The sequence below is a fragment of the Nymphalis io genome, chromosome Z (genome assembly GCF_905147045.1).
Source record: "Nymphalis io chromosome Z, ilAglIoxx1.1, whole genome shotgun sequence".
In the NCBI taxonomy this organism is placed as follows: domain Eukaryota; kingdom Metazoa; phylum Arthropoda; class Insecta; order Lepidoptera; family Nymphalidae; genus Nymphalis; species Nymphalis io.
In genome coordinates, this window is record NC_065918.1 from 14,196,129 (window position 1) to 14,217,566 (window position 21,438).

The 21,438-nt window shown below is 31.0% G+C and overlaps 2 protein-coding genes across 4 annotated transcripts in view; both read right to left on the bottom strand.

Annotated features, from left to right (window-relative positions):
• Positions 1 to 17,840, bottom strand: part of LOC126780481 (carboxyl-terminal PDZ ligand of neuronal nitric oxide synthase protein) — a 217,394-nt gene extending 199,554 nt beyond the window's left edge. For both annotated transcript variants that reach the window (XM_050505008.1, XM_050505007.1), the window contains exon 1: positions 17,573 to 17,840. The gene's annotated coding sequence lies outside the window, so the exon portion shown is untranslated. The remainder of the gene's footprint in view (positions 1 to 17,572) is intronic.
• Positions 1 to 21,438, bottom strand: part of LOC126780534 (tissue factor pathway inhibitor-like) — a 55,210-nt gene that overhangs the window by 4,728 nt on the left and 29,044 nt on the right. The gene's annotated exons all lie outside the window — the stretch shown is intronic.

Here is a 21,438-nt window from a genome sequence, read left to right on the forward strand (position 1 = left end):
ATTGACGGAAGTTAAACGCCATGTCGTTAAGTAAACGAATATGTTCCCAAATAATTTTATGCTTCTAAAAGACGCACACACTATACTGCACCAAAATTAACAACTTTAACTTGTACTAATATAAAATGCTTGATTTGTAGTACAACGGAGATTAACTGATTGCACTGTTTAGTATAAATACAATGGTGTTTTAAGAATTGGAAAATATTCAATTTTTTATTTCACCGATTTACAATTTCACCATGATTTGGGTGGAATTATAAAGAAATTTACAATTATTGATTTATTAAAAATTTTGTAAAGATCTTTTTTGTTTGCCTTAAAAAACGAATAAAATAGAACTAATTATTTTGTTAAAAATTAAAAACTGTACCGTTTTCAAAGTTCAATGACCATCATCGTCTCATGCTCGAATGCATCTCCAATCAGTGACTAATCGGTACAATGAGCTACATAAGTGTGTGTATTTACATTTCAAGCAACTTTCATCTTTAATTATTTACAAATACGCGTTCTTATAGTCTGATAAGTTTACTTTATAGTTGTTTGTTGTATTTCTAATTAAATATTTTGTGAGCCTTTTTTGAAATATTTGAGCTTATCAATCACGCAATACAATATTAATTAGTCTGTGAATACTCATGGCATTACGAAGGTATGGTACCGTTAAAAACTAATGAATTATTTATCTAATTAATTAAATTTTGACTACTTACTTAGTCTTCATTAAAATTTTTACTAAAACTCGAACGTTTTGGTAAATAAAACTAATTGTCTAGTTGAATCTACTGAAGAGAAACAACTCGTATTATAATAAGGTGCTTAACCGCACTTGTTACATATTCCATGAACTAAATTTAAACCTGTAACTTATTTGGAGACTCCTTGTTTTTTATCTCGAGCCTGCCAGCCTATATTAGTGTCGTTATTGGCACAAATATATCACTTAATTAGTTTTAAAAAGTAATTTCAAAATAAGAGAAACCGATTTCTAAAAAGTCATGTAACCTATTCATGATAATAGCAAGAAAAAATTATAGCTTCCAAGAACGTACATATTTTCAGATTTCATATAGTGAAATATAGTTTACTATTTCTGACTGGATTTATTATTAATTGATTTATTATTTATTGGTAAAAAGCCGAGATGGCCTAATGGTAAGAACGCGTGAATCTTAACCGATGATCGTGGGTTCAAATCCGGGCAAGCACCACTGAATTTTCATGTGCTTAATTTGTGTTTATAATTCATCTCGTGCTTAACGGTGAAGGAAAACATCGTGAGGAAACCTGCATGTGTCTAATTTCATTGAAATTCTGCCACATGTGTATTCTACCAACCCGCATTGGAGCAGCGTGGTGGAATAAGCTCCAAACCTTCTCCTCAAAAGGGAGAGGAGGCCTTAGCCCAGCAGTGGGACATTAACAGGCTGTTACTGTACATGTTCAAAAATACGGATTTTTTTTTTTATTTTAATAAAGAGTAAAATAAAAATATACCATTATCACTATATATTCTGAAACAAAGTCCGGACCCTTAATTTTTAAAAAATATTTATTATTATTATTAAACATTATAAATATTTAGATTTATATTAAGTGGTCCCAAGCCTATGTGAATCTACACAAAAATTACTAGAGGTAGATTTTGTTACAATTTCTTATGATATAAAACTATTAATATTAATGATCCATTTAAATTATCAAACATGCTGAATATAATCGGTAAAATCTAAACCATGATGGATTCCTTAAAACAGGAATAACTAATTTGCTTAACGAGCGAAGATCGAACCCGTTGCGGTTGGCGCAGATGCCAATTGCATGACCACTGCGCAATCATTATCTTATCTTTTCAACTTGCCACGACATGAACAAAGAATTCGTTTAACTCATTCCTTACTATGTTCATGCCTTACCTGGAAATCAGAGTTCATTCTTTACGAACAAATTTGTTACGAAGATATTGTTTATCAAAATATTTAATTCAAAACAAATTAAGAAAGAAACATATGAAGAAAGAATTCGAAAATAGTTTACGACAATATGGATATGATATGTATTACATAGTACATATAAAAACAAACAATGTAGTCGCAATATTTTCAAGATCAATGTGTCACAGTGATTTTTCCCAAAAAGATAACATTCAGCTTTACGATGGTCTTGAAAACGAACACTGATTTTTGATGGAATCCACAAAGGATTTAAAGGTTACAGACCATGACAAAGAACGTTTCCTAGCCACATATTTTTTTATTATGTGATGTCCTTTACGCAAAGATGAGTATAATACTTGAATAATAAAAGTGATTTTGGACCATTTTTTTCTGTCTCTTTTTTTCTCGTGTGTTGTGCGTTCAAGTATGTAGTTGCATTAAACGTAAAAGCTTAAATCGAATAGTTAATATGAATTGTAAATTAAATATATAAAAAGGTATTTTTTATGTCGAATAACTACGATTCTATGTAGTATATGTCTGTAAAATATTTAAATATATATATTTTTTCTTTGATTATAAAACGACTTTTGTATTGAACATTAAGTAGGGTAAGTATTTGTAAAGAGTTACCTCTAATTGGTAGTCCTTAATTATTTTTATGTGTTTGCCTACTTTGTGCTTGCTATATACACACGGAGCATATCTCACTACACAATAAATGCTGATTATAAAAAAAAACAAGCATTATTTACTTTGTTCGAGTAAGCTCTTTAAAATTGTTAACATTCTCATGTAAATGACAGTTTTTGTCTTTTTGAGGAATAAATGTCTATAAGCCTAAGCTCTTAAAACTTATGAATCGACATTTTATAACGTTAATTCTAATATAAAACTAACATAATTTTGATTACCTTGTTATTCGAGTAGCTTATAGGATAGATCCTAAGGTCTAGGGTTCAAATCCAGTTAATAAGTCTAATCAATTAAATGGTTTTGAATTTACATTTGGGAAATTTAAACTAGCATCCCGAAGTCTAAAAATTTGCAGTAATAGTCTCACCTCGAAGACAATGCTCTTGGTCCTGCACCTGTCTGGCTTCTTAACTGTCCTCGATCGTGTCGGCTTTGCTGTTTCATCGGATTATTATGAGAGCGAGGAGAGAAAAAGCACTTGTATCTAAGCACACTATTGGACACCCTAGTATGAACTTCGCTGTTATCTTGTGACCGAAATATATTTAGTGTTGTAGTAGGTTGATAGAATTTTATTCTTACAACTTATCATAACAATAACATAAAATATTTATACTGTAAAAGTAAAAAAAAAAACATTAATTGTTTATAAGGTACGAATTACAGTCATTTGGATGCGATCAATATTCGAAATTACTTTCAAAAGTCGCGTTGAAAGTCGGCTAAGAGAGCGTACAAACATTTAGTTCTTTGGTTAAGTAAAAGTGATAATTATGCATCTTGGCATGTCTGGTACAAAATATTCTAGGTCATCGATTATATGCTCACTTTAAGTATTAATCAGTAATACGAACAAAGAACATTATATTAGGAAGGGCCAGAAGGGCGAAACAGCAGAGATTTATTCAAATAACCAAATGATAATTCAAATAACAAGATATGTTTCAGCTTTTCAGCGTAGCTTGCATACTTACATACAATCTTATAATTTAACTCCAATTTTGCGGTGTTTATATATGGGGACAGTAGAGTGTTTATAAGCTAATTAAGGTTAAAATATCATTTCAATAGTACTTATATAATAAAAAAATATTATTAACAGTAAATATTAATATATTTTAATATACTCCAAACGTATAATTATATATTTATATTACATATTTATTTATTTTATACGCCGGTTGGCGTAGTTGGTAGATACTTGCCTTTCACGCCGAAGGTTGTGGGTTCGATTCCCACCCAGGACAGACATTTGTGTGCATGAACATGTCTGTTTGTCCTGAGTCTGGGTGTAATTATCTATAAAAGTATGTATTTACAAAAAGAAAAATATAAGTATATGTAGTATATCAGTTGTCTGGTTTCCATATCACAAGCTTTGTACAAGCTTAATTTGGGATCAGATAACCATGTGTGAAAAATGTCCCAGGATATTATTATTATTATATTGTAAATGTAATGCCCCAGATAAGTTTACAAACAAAAGCAACTGGTGTATGAACTTGTCTGAACTGAGTTTCGGTTCATCTTTTTTTCTAATTACTTTGATAGAATTACCAAAAATAATAAACGCTAAAGAATATTGACAAAAGATAAATTTATATATATACATTAAAATCACCAGTTGTTAGCCGCTATTGGAAAAGGCTATATGCCTAGCAATTCTGCTATTGCCAAATATAAATGTTTAGTATTGATGTTCTTTGATATAATATTAAGTTTCTCTAGATGGTGGGGTTTTGTGCAAGCCTGTCTGGGTAGTACCACCCACTCATCAGATATTCAACCGCTAAGCAGCAATACTTAGTATTGTTGCGTTCCTGTTTGAAGGATCAGTGCGTCAGTGTAACTACAAGCACATGAGACATGTTCATTCCCAAAGTTGGCTGCGCATTGGCAATATAAGGAAAGGTTAATATTTTTACTTCGCCAATGTCTATGGGCAGTGGTGATTTTATTATTACATATAGCTTATTAATTAACGAAATCAGAACAACATTTCAGACTGCTATATAGTTTTCTAATGAATGTATTCTATAGTACTTTTTCTGAAATAAAACATTGCTCCTTATAGATAAAGAAAGATAGATATAATGTAATAGAAAAAAACACAATAACATAGTAACGCTCACGAAGGAAACAAAGTAATCCAAAACTTACTCATATATCAAGATATTATGAAATAATAAACGAGACCGAATTGGAGAAACTCAAAACTGTATCTAGTTGAACAGAATGCATTTGGCATGCAAATCAAATATTAGTTAAATCGCGATTGAGTTATTCGCTTCAAATTCATATGCAAATTCAACATCAATTATTAAAACATTTATTACTTGGATAGAACATCGCCCATAGACTTTATTATATTAACCTCACTTCTGATCAACTGAATATCAAGGTTCTTATGGACATGGAGCATGGAGGGATAAATATAATACTACTAGAAAATCCTAAGTATAGGCATGAATAGATTAAAGGCACGAGGGAGAACGGAAAGAGGCGTATTATGTGAGACAGACAAGTAAATATATAGATAAAGTGATATAACTAGGGGTAAAAATATAATTAAAAAACATACTGCACCGACCAAGAATGAATCGGTTAGGTTAATGATGACATTTGATAGAAACATAGTACATTGGTAGTATTATTTTTACAAAAAATAATAAAAATATATTTGAATTCAGTTTTACTAAATTTCGACCTACTTCTTTTCATAAATCCGTTCAATGATCAAAGAGTTCAGAAATAGGTTTAGCAATTTCCACCTCTCCAATATGCAACCTTCGATGAAGATAATCTTTAACACATTTATCTGAAAACACTTTTATTTAACCTTTGAACGTGTCTAGGATTTATTATATCGTCGACGTGTAGTAGTTCATTGAAATATCATAAAACACTTTAGAATTACTTAAATTGTGTCATAAGCACAAGTAACAAACTTAATTGTTTTCGGAACATTTTAAATTCCCAAAATTTATATTATGCGATTTAAGATTTATTTATTTTCACAAAGAGTATTTTTGAACGTGATATAGTTGACTTGGGTAAATAAGATAATAATTAATTATAATATTATATTATATAAGTCATTTCCTGTTCAGTGTAGTGCCTGACGTTGTCACTAGGGAAGCCTATGTGTCGTCTCCCTGGCTCATAATGTATGCTGATGACATTGCACTGATAGATGAGGACAAGCAGATATTAGAGCAAAAGGCGAACCAATGGAAGGGTGCGCTAAAGAGTAGCGGTCTGAAACTAAATGTTGCAAACATCAATTATATGGCCTGTGGCAGTACGGACCTACCCATAAAGTGTTTTTGGCCACATTAGCCGACCACTGGACTATGTCGGAAACGGATTACTTGACCTTGTTGTTGAAGGCCTAGATAGCGTGGCAGGCCCAAGAAGCGCTGGCTCGACGTCGCGAGGGACGACTTGATCTCTCAAGTCGTCCTTCGCGTCGTGCTCTCGCACGATCTCACCAAAGAGGATGCTTTAGATCGGGCAAAGTGAAGGCATAAACGTAGGAAAGAGGGCTCTGACGTAACTAGGACGGAAAAACGCGAGGCAGAAGATGATTATATTAAAATGGTCAATAAAATTGGTTAAAATTCGTGCACTTAATACCTGTTTTAATGTTTTCTGGCGAACTAAAATTTGTTGTTTTACTTACTAAATTTTCTCTATTCATTCTATTTTTATAATTGTTGTAACAGCAACAGCCTGTCAATGTCCCACGGCTGGGCTAAGGCCTCCTCTTCCTTTTTGAGGAGAAAGTTTGGAGCTTATTCCACCACGCTGCTCCAATGCGGTTTAGTGGAATACACATGTGGCAGAATTTCAGTAAAACTAGACACATGTAGGTTTCCTCACGATGTTTTCCTTCACCGTCAAACACGATGAATTATAATCACAAATTAAGCACATGAAAATTCAGTGGTGCTTGGCCGGGTTCGAACCTACGATCACCGGTTAAGATCCAAGCGTTCTTCGCCATTTCAGTATATATTCTTGAAAATATTGATATTATTATCCCAAGGACGACTAGCCGTCTTATCTGAAATGGATAATATCAAAGAATCTGTACTTAAAATTAGTCACAAGTGTGATATATTATACATTTTTAATTTATTTTATTTGCTAATATGGTTAATATCTTAGAATATGTTATATTTAAGTCTTTTTGATTTTTAATTACATGGAGAAATTCTTTAACCACGTTTTTTATAAAAAAATCATATTGAAAAAGTTGCATTACATATGAATTCATTAGAACAAAAGATTTTTCATCATTAGAGGTTATGCTGTATTCTGTAAACATCGTTAAAGTGAATGACATTCTAAGGTTACGTTTACACTGTGAAAGATGATAGTGATAACAACAACTAAATCCAATAATTTTATCATCTTTCATTCATATTTTTTTACTTAACTGTTCAAATATTCTTCATTAAAACTATCCAGAAAACGGTTAGTACTCTATTATCGATAAAATAGCCTAAAACACTTGAATTTGAAGTTGTTTCAAAACTATGATATATTTAAAATAAATAAATTCGAATGATTTTCATGTCGTGCATATTTATGGCAGTTATTTGCTATAGTTTTCCTCAGTTGATATAGAATATGAACTGAAAAATTTACTAATTTATATATGTTATATATTTATTTATTATATGTTATCTACCCGACCCGACTGCGCACGGTTAAATAAGGGTCTTCATAAAACGTTTATATTACAGGTCAAACATACAAACATTCATTTTTATTTATATACATTATATTCAAGTTATAATATTATTACTACATACATACGTTTCTAGAGAATATATAAACATGAATACACATAAATAATTTATATCACTCAGCTAAACATTGTTGCATCTTAATTTATAACTTAGTATAAAAATAATTTCACTAAAAATAATTCTACAATTAACTTTAGAACATAGACACCCTTTTAGGACAATATAGTCAAGAGAGAAGATAAAAATAGATAAAGGAGCTAATGTATCGCCGACAATTGGGAAATTGGGGAGCATAAAAGGTCCACTTCTTTGACGAAGGGTGACAGAGATCCCTTAATTTCTATGAGGTGATTTCCAAGTCAATGAAGGTCACCCTTCATCAAGATTACAGGCGTGTTTTTTTACAGGAGCAATAGTTCTGCTTAACAGAAGAATCAAACTCTATATTCATGAATATATACAACCAGTGTAATTAAAAAGTCATTTCAAACTTCATTATTCTAGTAACATCGGCCTAAAACTTTAACATTAAAAATTGTAAGGTTGTGTTCTAATAATAGAGATGTAAATATGAATGTGTGCTTTTGTATTTGTTATACTAAATGTATAAGAATATTGTCATTTCTCTTTTATATTCCAATAACAGAGCGTTGAGTGCTTCTTTCTACATGGATCTCACGTGTGCGCTTACGCTATCTAGCAAGGGTCATATAGACCAGGAGATAGTGATAACATTTTTGTAATTATTTGGCACAAGCATGGAGACGATGTAGTTGTCGAATTAACTAATGAATGAAACATATAACACTTGGTCCCGCCAGGTGACGCTGTAGAAGCTACTAGGGCCAACAGCAACTAGACAGTTTGTACAAAAAAATAACACTTGGTTATAATAGCAATGTCGTTTTTGCGTTTCGGTTTGAGGATGAGTGAGCTAGTGCAACTACAGGCACAAGTGACATAACATCTTAGTTTCCAAGGTTGGTGGCATATTGGTGATTTAAGGAATATTAAATATTTCTTATAATGAGTGGTGATGTTCACTTACCATCAGGTGGTACATTGCCCACCCACCCCAATTTTTTTAACTACCGGAAAAAAATAGAAGATAACAATCTTTATGTGATAAGCCGTTTGGACCCACAATTCGACTACTTGTGACTAAGTTGCCATACTTGTAACAAATTTCTTCGAATTCTCACCTACTGTCTCCCGGTCTACAAGTAAATCATTTTTTTACATAAGTTGTAAGGGTTTTAATATATATATGAAACTAGATGTTCTTTCATAAAAATTGCGATAGTGTTTCCTTACTTAGTTCAAACAACAACAACGACATTAGTCATCTCAGTCAGTATTATTATCATTTATAGGCATAGGCTATTTATATTTAACACTTTCATATTTATTTTTGTTCAAAAAACATATTATAAAAATCGGTATTATTTCCGTATTCTTGCATTTTTTGTCCATCACTATAATTTAAAAAAAAAAACAATGTATTCTAATGTTAAATCCGTAATTTGTATTATGATGCGTAGTTTGATAAATAATGGAAATAATAATAATGTCCTCCAGACCGATTTCGGCCACGGTGGCCAATCTCAGGAGAGATTAGCCAACTGCGCAGTATATGTAATAGTGCACAAGTGTGTGTTCAAGCGTAGGTAGAATACACCTTCTATCTAGCCTTTAGATCACTAACATAAGCGATTTAATGTTACGATATATTGTTATAACAAACAAATCATTTTACGTAAGAGTTCCTTTGAATTAGATGAATCTTAACCGACGATCGTAGGTTCAAACCCTGTCAAGCACCACTGAATTTTCGTATGCTTAATTTATGATTATAATTTATCTTGTGCTTGACGGTGAAGGAAAACATCGTGAGGAAACCTGCATGTGTCTAATTTCATTGAAATTATGCCACATGTGTATTCTACCAACCCGCATTGGAGCAGCGTGGTGGAATAAGCTCCAAAGCTTCTTCTCAAAAGGGAGAGGAGGCCTTAGCCCAGCAGTGGGACATTGACAGGCTGTTACTATAGGGCTTTCGTAGACCGTTAACTTAATAATGATCTTTAAGCCCAACGTCCACAGAGAGTTGCGCTAATATCAAGATATCTTGTAAGATCGTAAACGTTGCAGTCAAAACACTTCCGTCACAATAACCAATTTTGAGACTCGAGTCAAAAAAAATACTTTTTAACTAAAGATATGGGTCAGATTTGGTTGATATGTATAACCGTAAGTGGATATTAATTCTATTAATACAAACCGAATATCTATAGCCGAATAAGTCTGTAGCTTAAAGCAAGCAAAATGAAGGGTTACAGATAAAAAATCACTTTGACCTTAAATTGATATGACATAATTTTTTAAGATCTGAAATAATATGGTTCCTTGAAATAAATTGGGGTTTTAAATGTTTCTAAAGTTGTTATCGGAAGTTGGAAAGTTTAATTAAAGTGGATATGAGTAATTAAGTCGAATTTTGTTGTATTACGAATAACGAACTACATATTTGTAGTGCACAATTTAGCGGAACTATTATCAGATCGCATGTAATATATAAATATAAGATGTTCATAATTACTCCTCGTAATTCTGTAATAACACTTAAACATAAACGAAGCTAGTCAACACATTTGTATTACGATATCACATGCTCGCGTAGTGTATTCTCAGCCTTATAGCCTTACTTCCGCAACGATATATTCCAATTTGTTTTGCCTATGCATTCCCTTTACGAAGACTAGTGTACGTGAAAGAAACTCCACACTTCCTATATAACATGCACTAAGCTTTAAAAGACTACCCCATAACTAGTTATGGTAATGTTATAGTATTATGATTTCAGAGTATTTTTACAATTATGATTCATTTAAAATCTAAGTACTAATTTGACGGGTCGGTTGGCGTGGTTTCTAGATACTTGCCTTTCACGCCGCAGATCCTGGGTTCGATTCCCACCCAGGACAGACATTTGTGTGCATGAACATGTCTGTTTGCTCTGAGTCTGGGTGTAATTTTCTATATAATTATGTATTTACAAAACAAAAAGTAGTATATGTAGTATATCAGTTGTCTGGTTTCCAAAGTACAAGCTCTGTTTGGCTTGGGATCAGATGGTCGTGTGAATAATGTACCAGGATATTATTAGTACCAAGATATTAAGTATAATATATTAATGCGATAATTTCTATAAAAGCGAATTCATTTCTATTGAAGTTCGATATAGAATACAAGTGCATAACAATTACCTTTATCTACCTATTAAAAATCCCATATTGATTAAAAATTAATCCATAACAGTACGCAGATGAACAAAGACACAATATAAAAGCATATAAGGTGACGATTTTAATAGACGTGTGTAATATTACTTCATCAAAAATTTAATATCGTGTATGACGCCCGTCATATTGCAAAACCTATTCAAGCATTTGTTATGAACATCCATGTTATATACCTTTAGTGTAGATACTCCCTCGTTATATACCATGATGCATATTAGCAGTTATTACGCCGATTTTAATGTAGTTATTTATATAGTATATACTTTAAATGCTGCAAAATTATCTTAACTTTATAGGAACTTAGTTAACGTTAGTTGTTAGTAGCATTTCTATCCGGAACGATCAAACATCGTAAACTTTATACATACATATATACATAAACACGAGAAATAAACAATTATATGAATTGTAATATTAATTTTATAATATGCTTATATAATATAATTTATCGCGACTTCGCTGGAGATAAATTAGGACTTCACTGCAGAGCCTTATTTTAAATAATAATATAATGATATAGTCAACATCGAGCCAAGCAATTTATCCGCTTATTTATTTTTTTAAATATTTTGTAATACGTCTAAAACTAGTGATTGAAAATCCAATTTATTTACAGAAAACGCTTAAAATAAATATGTTATTAAGTTTAATTTCAATTAAGTAGTATTACAGTGTGACAAATAAATTGAACTACCGTTTATTTTTTTTTCATATCTTCAAAACTTTGATGGAATTTAATTTAATTTAATTTAATGTGATTTAATCTAATTTTAATTTATATATTTGATTTAGTCTAATTTAATATAATGTAATATGATTGATTGTTTTGATTAGTGTGAATTTGAATTGATTTGTTTTAATTCAGATTTTTATTATTGTAATTTTTGTCTTTTTACTATTTATTTGTATTTATGATCCCTGTTTGGTCGAAATAAATGATTTTATTATTATTATTAAAACTAAAGTTATAGTAACTTATGACTACGTATAACATAAACATAAAAACGCCAAATAGATTGTCATACGGTTTTGGCCAAGAGGGTAACTGTCTGAGGCGGCAGCTTAGTTACCTTAACCACTCATTTATTGATACTTTTTGATTTGACTTTTCTGAAGGAAATTGATGAAGCTACCTAGTCAACATTACACACGTACACTAAACCTTATTACCTACTCCTTATTTTCAATAAATAATAATAATCATATGTGTCTTTTTCCTTAAATTAAAGTAAGTAATAAAAACATTAAACTACCCAGATGGGCTCGCACAAAGCCCTACCGCCAAGTAAGGAAGCACTTATGTGCTGTTAGCACATAATAAGTATACTTCTTCCTAATTCTCGTACAATGAAGCCTTGTAGTCGCTTTCATATTTCTTGAGTTCCTCTATAATATCTTTTTATTTTTATCGCCGACCAGTACTTACATATCCAACTTTAAGTCCCCGTATTAGATATTACACGTTAATAGAAAATCTATAAAGCAAGAACCTATCTATGGTAATTTTTAATAATACTAAAATTAATTAAAAATTTAAACGAGTTATTCTCCGATACAGAGTTAAGTCTCGTTATCCATGAATAAAAATGAGAATATCCTAGAGAATTTCCAGCTTCTTGTTTATCAATATTTTTAATTCGAGCAGTATTATTAAACTGTGTTATTATTAGGTCAGATATTCTTGATTATATATTATAATAGTGCTTTCTATGCTTTCTATAATAAATATAAAACAAACCAAGTATAATAACCGTTTCCTGCTGGATTGCTTCCGGGGCTTTTACATTGATTTTACTACTAAAATAGCTAAAGTATAATAAATTTATATTATTATTTTTATTAAATATTCCTCATCTTATTTATCAAGTAATACTCATCATATTTTGAGGAGACTACGGTAAAGTGAAAATATTACGTTTGTGAAAATAGCGAGCGATGCAATTAATAAAACAGACGTGCATGTATTAAATTTGATTGAATATTTAATACGTGGACAAAGTCGCAATTGAATTGTTATATTGCTTTTATTTCAAACGACTATATTTATGAGACTTGATTCCATGTTACAGTGAATAAACCTTTAAGCCCAGTGGTGCGTACCAGAGTTTGAGCCCGCAATCATTGGTTCAGATTCACGTGTTGCACTTCGCCCTAGGCATATGCTCGCCCCATTTTAGTATATGGATTTTTTAATATCAATTTATTGATTACATGTTTAGCTAGCCGTTATGTTATGTTACGGATGTTTAGCTAGAAGGACTATAAATATCGATAATATTTATATTATTTCTCTTAAGTCTACATTATTTTTTAATACTTAATTTTAAATTCATAATTATGAAATATATATATTACATATTTTTCTATATAAACTTTTTGTTTGAATACAAATCAACAACAACACAAATCTTGCTGGAATAGTGACATAGATAAATAATTCTCTATTAACTTTAAATCCGAAACAGCCTGTGAATGTCCCACTGCTGGGCTAAAGGCCTCCTCTCCTCATTTTGAGGAGAAGATTTGGAGCTTATTCCACCACGCTGCTCCAATGCGGGTTGGTGGAATACACATGTGGCAGAATTTCAGTGAAATTAGACACATGCAGGTTTCCTCACGATGTTTTCCTTCACCGTAAAGCACGAGATGAATTATAATCACAAATTAAGCACATCAAATTAACTTTAAAATAATATAATTATTAATAAGGATTAAATAGTTTATATATAAACTATTTATAATAGTTTATATAGTATAAGCTTTAATTTATTTGTTTATGTACAAAGAAGATTAAATCGGATAATGTACGATGGAATACTAAATAAATAAACACTAAACCAGCCAATCGGACTCTTGCCTAATAAATCCTCGGATGGTAAATAAGTAATTTATAATAAAAGGCGTTTAAATATTATTAAATCTGTAAAATTTATATAATATAGTGTTTATGAAATGAATAACATGCAACGAGAAAACTTTTGTTCATGTTTTAATAAATTAATTATTATTAATTATATGTACTAGCTCTTTTATATCCTGATACCGGTGAGGAGTAGTATTACCTTCTCCATGAGAATGATGGTAAAAAAAACACGAGGCAAATTACCGAGAAGAAAATTAAGCAATTTTAACTCAATTTCTCGGCACTATTAAAAATTGAATGCCAATAACATAACAATAATCCTATTTTCTCAATCAATGTAGCTTAAGCAAGTATAATGAGTCAAAGAGGTCATATATATATAATACAATAATGTTCAAAGTCCGCGCGGACAAACGTGCATATTCATATTATCGTAGTAATAATTTATTCTATTGTGCTTTTATAGGCTAAGCTCGAAACAGCCTTTCGATAAAATCCTTCTTAATTCATGACTTGAATTTGAAATTATGTTGATAGCCGAATCGTTTCCGTATCGCATATTATATTTAAATAGTGTATCTGTATTTTTATTTAAATAAAACACATCAATTCAAAAGTATTGGCCGTTATTTATTAATAAACGTTAATTCAATCAGATTAGTTGTTCTTTATGATAAAATATGTACACAACTACACACGCTCATAATTACGCATTCAAATTTAAACAAAAACCTAAATTGTAAATAAATAAACTACAAAATATCATTAATATTTCATTAAACGTAAATATTAAATTCCTTAATTAACTTTGATTTAAAACAAATACATTTCTTTATTAATGTTAAAAGTATTTATTGTATAATATAATTATTTTACCACAGATAACCAAAAAATTAAAGTAGTATAAGTAAGTTAATCATAAACAAACAGCTCCACAGATGTTGAATCTTTGGCAACGCCAATAAGGATGAAATTTAAATTTCAAATTTTAAATATAAATTTCACTGCAAATTTCAAAGATATTTTTTGTATTATGATGCACGTGATTATTAATGCATCCTTATTATTTGAACTGCATCTATGGTGCTACAATAATACTCACATTCTAACTACATTTCTCAGCTAAAAAATATTTACTATTGATATAAGCTTTCCTTTCTCACACATTGCATCAAAAAAAATATTTTTTAACAAAATTTTTGCTAAGCATTTTAATAATACTCGGTTTTAAAGTATCTAATATAATAAAAAAATTCTCAATAGTTGCAAAGATTTTGAAAGTTGGCACTTCCGGAAAGAGCGTAAAACCGTTGGCTCAACAGCTGGTTGGTTCGAGGCGGAGAGAGTGCACCTGTGTTTGTGTACACTTGTGCGGTATAATATTTCCCGTACAGTTGGCAGACTCTTTTGAGACAACAACAATACTGAAGTCGATTGATGATGTTCTCCCGGAACATCATCATCATTATAGTGAACAAATAGGTACCCAAACTAATGTAAACACAGGTGCAATATCGAATACCTCATTCTCATAGTCCGATGGAACGGAAATCCGACACGACTGTAAATGTCAGGTGCAGTAAGCAACGTTTTTTCGTAGGCAGTGAAGTGTAACACTACCAAATTCCTAGCTCCAGACCAATACCGAGAATTTCTTGACATAAAACCAAATAACTTCAAATATGTCTCTTATTTTCTATTTGTTTTTAATCATTTAAGTAAACTTTTATCAAATTGTGTGACGAGAAAGCTCAAGTCAAAGAAAAATCAGCGTAATAGACTTCAGAAATTCATTCAATTCCTTTACGTCATTAACTTATACCGATCAATTTGTCATAAATATAGAGATGGTCTTGCCAAGTTTATTGAATAAACTTCCTGAAACCAAATACCGTGCCTTATGTTTCGTTTTCGCATAAAATTTTTATCATAAAAACCGGACGCTTATTGTTTTATGATAACTATATACAGCTTGGGACATCGTGAACGGAATTATATTCAAATATTTAATTTTCTTCTCTACTTCTTATGCAATATTGAAGTAATTGAACAGTCAGATATATTTTAGTATTATTTTATATATGTATTTAAGCTATGGTAATCTATATATATACAAGAATAATTGACTGTCACACCATACTGTAGCACCATAAAAATTGCATGTGGATTATTTTTACACAGTAGGCACTAAGAGTGGATTTTTGAAATTTCAACCCCTATGTGATATAAAGAAGAAAGTTTGTATGTAAATCCTTCGTTTTGAAGAAAGAGCTATGGAATTGGTATTTAACAATCCCGAATGCGACTGAATCCGCCGGTAAAGCACTAGTTTATATATATTAAGAACATGATACAAATTCAAGCATAAAAAACCTTATATTTAGCATGTTATAAATAATGTAAACTATGTAACATTCACTTTGCGTGAAATTCATGTGTAAATTATTCAACCATACCCTGTACGTGTTTAAAAACTATTCCTACAAATTTTCCCTTAAATAAATCCTTTACGAACGCGTCAGGAATATTATTTAAAATAGTTTTCGTATTATTAATTTGCGAATTACAATTAACAATATAAATACAAAAACAGGGTAGGGACAAGATATTTCAATGATACTTTTTTCTCATATTTTTAAACAGTATTCCTGAGGAACCATAGAAAACCATTAATTTAACTCAATTCTCAGTAATTCATCTTTATGATTGTATTGACACCTTGTTGGTCATAGATAGATATAAAATTATACAATTAGAGAAAACTTAGATATTCTGATTTGCATCTTATTTCTGGCTTTAATTGAATTCTAATATGAATATGACATAAATTTAGTACATGTAAGTTCGATTAAAATTACGTACGTTTTTTTTGTTTGCTCGTATCTAAAGCGCTAGCAAGGCGAATGCTTAGTAAGGTAATTCCAGACCTGATTTAAACAATTCCCAGTTTAACCCTAATTAATTTCGAAGTCGGCTCTTTATTACTACAGATAAATGTTTACGATTTTATCTTATTTACTTTCTCAGAAATTAAAAAAACAAATATTTTTTTTAACTAACTGGTTTCGACTATAACAATATAATATCCGGAACTAACATATATTTTTGATGATTATATTTTATAAGCTTACAAATTTAAAGACGCTTTGAAGGCCGTATAAAAGCTGTTTCAAGATGATTTTCCATTAAAATTACATGTTAACAATATTATAATATAAAATATATGTTTAATTTTTAAATAATAATTTAAATTCAAATTCATCAAAACAAATTTATAAAACATATAACTTTAAAGAATCATATAATAATTTTTTAATTAACATACTTTTTGCATATTACGTTTTTTTTTTCAATATTTAAAAATATTTGTTGTTTTATATTGAATATACTTTAGACATTGTAAAACTTTTTATATGAGCCTTAACTTTATTGTGAGTTCAAAACTTTTATTAACTTTAATTTAGTTGTTCAGGTATAAATAAAGTATTGCTTAATCAGACAGTCATGTGGCTATTAATAATACAGTTATTAACACATCAACAATTTAACAAACCAAGAACGTTGGTTAAGTCATTGGTTAGTCATTTCTTATTCACCAGATTTCAAAGAAACCAGAACCTCCTTTGTTTTGAAATTTAGCAAACTTTATAATGATAGAATAACGCGATTATTATTTCTAATGACCAATGCACTTTAATCAAAGATGAAAATTTAAAACTGAAATACATCATCTTTTTCTACTAAGAACACTTACTCGAAACACGAGCCTCTCAGACGACAACAGACAATAAGGTGTTATGACACATCGGGCTGGTTCCTTGAAATTAAACATTAACAAACAGCCTGCCTCGATTGGCTAATCGGACTTTGTCGAAGCCGCCAGGAATGTAAAGCGATATAAGACAAGCGCAAGCAACCCTACTATAAAAGTAACCTATCAAAACTTATAATATATCGCCAACGGCTAACACACGCATTCAAACATTGTTATCCAGTAATGTCCGTTTCACTTACCAGTTTATTGAGAACTTCGTTCAACCATGACCGGAGCTTACACGCACGTCAAAAAACTTTTTAAAGTTTCTTTCAAGTTTTCACGGTCAAGTTCAGAGGCACGATAGAACGACAATCTTATAGGGAGGTTAGAAGTGAATCTTGTAACGTATTGAATGATTTTTTTCGTTCGCGGGAACAGGTTTGTAACAAACTATAAACTCAGTTTGAACAAGTTTGGCGCGAGCGGTCGGTACGCGGGTTTCGGTCGAAGGTAGCACGCGGTGTGTGTCGACTCGCCGACTGTCGAGCCGAGTCGAGCCGCAGGCTGAAGGCGGAGGAGCGGCAACGTCGCCCGCTACCCCGCGAGGCTTGCCTGCCTGACGGCCTAGCGTGGAGCCTCCACGGGCCACCTACAAAGACGCCATCATTGTTTCATCATTTGTTATCTCGACGGCTCCCGCGGGAAGAAAATTTTTTGGAAGTCCGCGTGTGACGTTTTGTTTGGTCCGGCGGTTAATGGAAAAAGTTGTTTGAATGTATGTATGTTTTGATTAGTTATAAAGCAATACTTTGGTAATAAAGTTCCACATCAGTGTCATAATATATTATTTCATCAAACTAACATTGATTTTAATTGTAGTGTCATTTTACTTAGCTTTTAGTAAAAGTTACGCGTAAGATCTGAATAAATATTAATATAAAAATAAACTTTTATACTATTAGTGGATTTCTCTATTTAATGACAAAGTAAAAATATGATTATATTATTATTTTCATTATTAACAACATATCTTTCGCATTTTAAAGTTTATTAAATAACCATAAAAGCGCCCGAACCTATTTTCTCTAACTACAAAGCTATGTCACATACATAATATATTCCCAGATATATATATATACATAATTATAAATGGCCTGCCCGTCCTGTAAGCTTTTATAATGTGATTTATTTATATCAGTCTGATTACTTTATCATAGTAAATTTGAACAAAAAAAAGCTATATCGTAAATATACATTTATAAGAAAGTTCTAAAGAAGGTTTCGAGCTTACTCCACCACGCTGCTACAAAGCGGCGTAATGGATACGCACGGAATAGAATATCATTTGACAAAAAATACATTCCTTGATATGTTTTTCTGTACCACTGGCAAATGAGAACTCATTGGTGCTCGCCCGGGTCCATAGCTGCCATTATCCATGATTCACGTCTCTTGATTTTGATATTAGCGGGATTAGATAAATTAATTTAATTTAATAATTATTAGGAATAACAATTTTCATTTTATTTAGTAATATGTATTTATCAATAAAAATTATATAATTATACTAACTAATAAGATAACTAATTTATAATGGTATAACAAATGGGAATGATAATAGTTATATTGATTTACTCTACACTAAAAATATAATAAAAATAAATAACGTTTAATATCGTTTGGTATCGTTGCTACGGAAACTATAAAAGCATTAACTAAAATGACATAAATCATTACATATAATAAAATTTAATGTCCTGTCTCTTCTTTAAATATTATAAATACGGTATGTACTTATAATACGTTAATGTATTATGGGCTTAAACTGCGATCGTAATATTTTATTTTCCTCGACTACGTTTCGATAAACATCTGCCGCGATCAAGTTGACCATCAGTTTTAAATGTAAAAATTGACAAGTACCTTTGGAGGTTGTCCCACCAGGCTGTTCAATTGAATGTTGACGGGTACACGTGTAGCAGACTTTCGTCCGACATCCGCAGGTTTCCTCTTTTTTTATAAGTCAGGCGGTGGAGATAATGTGGTCACATTATAATAGAACACATTAATTAATGTGTTCTATTATAATGTGTTCTATTATAACTATTAATTTGTTAAACACATATTCACTCACCTTTTAAACTGAAACACAAAAATACTAAATATTGGTGTTTAACGATAAAATATCTGATGAATGGATAGTTCCTACTCAGACAAGCATGCAGAAAGCTCTACCCCCGAGTAAATTGATGATGTTTTCCATCACAGCCGAATTTGAGATGTATGGCGCTTGCCCGGGGTTAATACCTGGAATCTTCAATAAGGGTTTCCTTGTTTTTGATTTAATATTTATTGCTTGCTTTGATTGAGACGCCTGGAATAGATGACATTAAACATGAGGCCGTTGTACTACACAATTAATTTGTATTAGTCCTAACAACCTTTCTGTATATATGTGGTTTACAATAGGGTATGTATGGATGTGAAAGGTTTTTAACCCGTTTAGGTGGGTACCACGCACGTACCAATTATTTTACAGCCAAACAACAATACTTTTTATTGTTATGGTGTTTAAAAGGTAAGCGAGCCAATGAAATAATTAAAGCAAAAGTAACCGCTTAACATTGAAGGCATATTTGCTCGTCTATTATAGAACAAAGACATCAATAGAAAATGGGGTTTGAAGGTTCATAAAATTTGTCGAACCACAATGGAGCACCTTGGTGGAATAATCTCCGATTACTTCCACTCAACATAAAATGAGGCCTCGGCGGCCATTTATATATTACATATATTACTATAGTTATCATCCTTTTTTATTTTATTGTTATTCTTACCTGAATACATTCTACATCAGTCAAACTTTATGCTAAAAGGATATGGTAAGGTATGAAAGCTGTATCATAACAAGAAACCACTCATTTATTATTAAAATAAGTACACGTATTTCATTGAAAAAATAGAATTATATAAAAAAAATTCGGAAAATTTGTCATACCCGCATTTTGATTATCTGTCTAAAGATAACCGATAAAAGGTATTAAATGAAAAATAATAATTAATATTTATATAATCACGCTGACAATTGTGATTACTCTAAAATATACGATTACATTTATAAATAGCATCAGTAGAATGCGCTCATGTCATATCAGAAAGTGATTTGCTATCGAATGAGACACCGCTTGAGCTCTTCCATAACGGAGCTCCGTGAAATGGTCTACATTTAAAATAAATGATATCAGTTGTTACAATATAGGCAACACAAGATTCATAATTTTAAGGTCAAACGCCTCTCCATAGTACGATTACAATTTTATGTTTTATGCTAAAAGTTTGTTGACTTGATAGTAAGTCCCATTTTTTTGTACATATTACAAACATTGAGAAACTAAACTGAATAAGAATTCAAAACAAAATTCCGTCTAGGAATCATTACTAACCGTAATATAATGCAGTCAATAGACGTTTTTAAAATCTTTTTCTTGTAGAAAAAGTCACTGGCTGATTGTAAAAAATATTATTTGAGCAAGGTAGAGAAACAAATGTACCCCTCATGGTATCTGTTCACCTTCGTTTAAAGACATTGTCTAGTAAGATATACAAAGCACTTCTTACTACAGTGCATCGCCAACCATAGAATTCGAGATGAAGATTCCCCTGTATTGTATATACACTGACTCACTGATAATTCAAACTGGAACACACTATCTAAAAGAATTGCAGTTAGCGATAGAATAACTAGAAAGAGGATGGTACCGACCAAAAATAAACTGCACATAACCCATTAACTGATAAAATTATTATGATTTACGGATTCTAAATAATAAAACGGGCGTAACGGGTTCAAAACGCTCATAAAAGATCTCAAGTGAAACTAACATTTTTATTGTTTATATAATAGTTTTCGTCGGCGGTTTCGCTCGCATGTTAGGGTGGGTTAGGTATAGAAAAGTAACCTATATCCTTCCGTGGGATTCAACCTTACTGTATCCTAAATTTAATCCAGATCCAAAAATTAATTAAAATCAATTGAGTGGCTTAGTGAAAGCGTAACAAACAGATAAAGTTGCTTTGGTATTTATAATACAATTAAAGATAGTTTTGCTTTTAAAGTTTCTAC